This window comes from Cyanistes caeruleus, chromosome Z, assembly GCF_971803275.1.
Source record: "Cyanistes caeruleus chromosome Z, bCyaCae1.hap1.1, whole genome shotgun sequence".
Taxonomy (NCBI): domain Eukaryota; kingdom Metazoa; phylum Chordata; class Aves; order Passeriformes; family Paridae; genus Cyanistes; species Cyanistes caeruleus.
In genome coordinates, this window is record NC_141732.1 from 56,630,295 (window position 1) to 56,633,745 (window position 3,451).

The following is a 3,451-nucleotide window of genomic DNA, read 5'->3' on the forward strand; positions in this document are numbered from 1 at the left end:
TGAAATAAAAAAAAAAAGAATTGCCACTGATTGAGCTGAGCAAACAATTCCATGGTACAGTTACCAAGTACTGTTATCAACATAGACAATCATTTCAAAAAGCCCAGGATGACCTGAGGAGAATACCCTTATTTTACCTCAATCAGTTATGCTGCAATTGAAAAGTTGTTGTCCTAGTTCCACTGCAATTAAAACTCTGCTCATTAGTCCCAGTGAAAATAGCTTCTCTTACAACACCCCTTGTGTACTTTAATAAATGAGTAGCAGACTGCTCTGGTATTGTATTCCTGTTTAATGGGCACTGATACACAGTGGGATGCCAGATATCCTCCTGGTGCTGCTGGAGTTGGAGGATTAAGCCACTGGGAACACAAGCAACAGTTTAGGGCAAGAAGTGTCTCCTGTCCTATCCTGCTGAAATTGTGGGCCAGAATTTAAATAAGCAAAAGCAGCCATCCAGACCGGTATTAGAGTGGACCAGAACAAAAAAACCACAGCCTGCCTTTTTTTTCAGTTTTTTGGTTGTTTGTTTGTTGGGTTTTTTTGGGGGGAGGGGGGGGGAAGGGGGAGGGGGGGGGAGGGGGTTGTTTGTGTTTGGTATGGTTTGGTTTTTTGTTTTTTGGGTTTTTGTTTTGTTTTATTTTTCCCCCCAGGCAAGATCCAGAGACATCTAAAAATCTTCTGTAAAAGTTGTCAAAAAAAGTTGAACTTTGCATGTAGACTTTAGATTTTTCTGAGGACATTTTAGTTTCCTGGACAGAATTTTCAGTGAATTTAGGCATAAAATGCGGTTGTTAACAATTTTAATTTACTGCTTAATTTGGCATCTACAGCTCATGTTAAAGTCATGGTGGGCTGTCTAAAGAGACTTGTTCAAGAAGATAATCACAATTTTCCTAATTAAAGAATATTACAAATCAGAGCTCTAACAAACTGATAAATTCTGTGATAAGCTTAAATTTAACTTGGAAAGTTCAATGTAGACAAAAATTAATCCTCAAATTCAAAAAGTGAAAGGCAAGTATTAATACAAAATACTGCCCTTGCTAAACTCCATGACCAAATATGATATTTTTAAGTAGGTCCATATCATGTGTATTGACACTTCATTTATGATTCACATTTATTTACGATTGGATGTACTGTTCTCAACACTACAAATTGAGATCTAAACCTAGGCTTTCAAATTCATATGAATAAATCTGACATAATACTTGCATTTAGATTTTGTTGGTTTCAGTATTTTGCTGATCATTCCATCTCCTCAGCTGTGCTCCCAAGAAATTCCCAGATTTTCAGGGTACTGCAATGCCTGTATTGTGATAATATTATATGAAGGTGGGGAAAATTCCTGAGGCACAGCACACTGAGGCACTCCCTCTCTTCTTAACAAAAGCTAACCTATTCAAGTTTGTTCACCTTCGTGCTGGAGCTCACACTGTGCCCACTAGCCAGAGACTGAGTTCTGCACCTCCTAGCTGACTCCTGCAATGAACTTCACTAAAACAGTTTGGCTGGCAGAGAGGAAGGAGAGTGAAATGTAAATCTGATCAGTTTGACAACTGAAATTATTAATGTCTTGAAAAGGCAACAGTGGTCCATTACGGTCATCAGCATCAAAATCATCAAAATCAAAGTAAAACCACAGTAAACTGTGAAAGCCCTCCAGGTCTGTATAGTTCACTTTACACTGTATGTAGAGAATCATGTAGGGAGGGAGGGAGAAATTAAAAGTGACACAGAAAGGAGGAAATTAATTTTTCACATTTCTTCTCCTCATTGCTTCTTCCTATCCCCAGCAGAGGCTCTGGGTACAGAGCCTCAACTCATTGAACAGACTCACTTGTCAACCTTCAGAATCTGCAGATCAGCTACCACACAGAAGGCACTGTTCCCCATTTACGTCATCAGCTTCACTGCTGTACCTAGGTATGTGTTTCACAGTGCTTTCCTCTGGGACTCCCTACCCAAGAGACAGCCTGGGCTGTTTGACAGTGAGGGGATTATTTTTTACACTGGTCTAAAAAGCAATCACCTTCCACCTCACTCCATTGTCTCAAGGCAGGAGGGAGCTCAGGGAGAGGTCTTGTCTATGTCCTGCTCAGTCTCCTTAGATAAACTGCTAAGTGCATGCAAGACAGAGGTAGCTGCAACCTTTTCTAGCAGCTTCTCCTATTTCAGAGCAAGCCAGCTCTTCTTGTAACAGAAGCCAGAAACAGAATTGCTAATCACACTCTTCTGCTTACTTGTCTTCTAGGAATTTCTACTGTACTGTGCTTTACTCCATGCACCATCACTCACACTGAAAGACCTCTAACTGAAAAGAGGCAGCCTGCCTGAGTGGTTGCTAATGCAAAATAATGGAAGAAGTAACCAATAAAAGCCAACATATTGTAGTTCTTTTTATCTCCCTGAATATCTTGATCTATATTATGGGACTAGTACCCACATTTCAGGTTCCTCCAAGCCTGACATGGACACACTGCTATGAGGATGCTGAAGCAGGAGAATGACAAATGCATCACACGAAGACATGCAGAACAGACGCTGTCAGAGGGACCGTTTTGTCATCTGGGTGCAGGGCAGAAGTCACCCAGGTCACTTTCTGCTGTGTAACAACCTCCAATTACTTTCTTGCTTTTAATAAAAAATATTTATTTACTTAGTAACTGTACAACTAGCCACCTAAGAAAGGGCAATTATTTCTAGAAAGTCTTTGGGTTGGGCATAGCAGATATGTTTCCTTTAAAATGTTTTTGCTTGACCTACAGGAAAACTGAGCTTCATTCTCTTATCCTGTCTGAAGTCCATATTGAACCCACTATGCATTTGTGTATTGTGAAATGTAAGATTATATTCCATCACCAGTGGAACATGAAGGGTGCTGCTTTTTTAGACAGTCTATTCTTCATTCTGTGAGCCATGGCTTATTAGCTGAAGCAAGCATAATACACATGACTGACAGCAGTGAATGCATTAGTTGAAATCAGATTGACCCTGGGTTTAGTTTTAACAAAGACAGATAGTTTAGACTGGAAATGGGGAGAAAAAAATAAAAGGGTGACACTGATAGGAGTGTTAAACCAAACTGCTTCTCCTGTCCCTGAATGAACACAAAAGTGAGTTTTATTGCAAGTCCCTTGTTTGTCTTCAGTAATGTAACATTTTTTGGAAGAGATGTGAGGGAATGGAATGCACATAAAAGTCTTTTGTGAAAGGTCAGGCTGAGAGTCACAGACTCAGAAGAAAAACAGGAAGAAAGATGGAGTATCAAAGAACAGACTTGAAAGCTAGGTATGAGTATCAGATGAGATTCCAAATGAGTTGATACAGACCTGTAATAACTATGGTTTCCTGTAATGACTTATGGAGAAAAAAAGTTACATTGGGAATGACACAATCTCCTCTCACTTCTGAAAGAAGTAAAGAGCTGACAGTATTTAGTGATAGA

At 39.7% G+C, this 3,451-nt stretch overlaps 1 long non-coding RNA gene across 1 annotated transcript; it reads left to right on the plus strand.

Annotated features, from left to right (window-relative positions):
• The first annotated feature begins 1,879 nt into the window (after nucleotides 1-1,879).
• Nucleotides 1,880-2,394, plus strand: LOC111940626 (uncharacterized). Its single transcript, XR_002869574.2, has 2 exons — nucleotides 1,880-1,929; nucleotides 2,258-2,394. It is a non-coding gene; the product is annotated as an uncharacterized LOC111940626 (long non-coding RNA).
• Nucleotides 2,395-3,451: the final 1,057 nt, after the last annotated feature.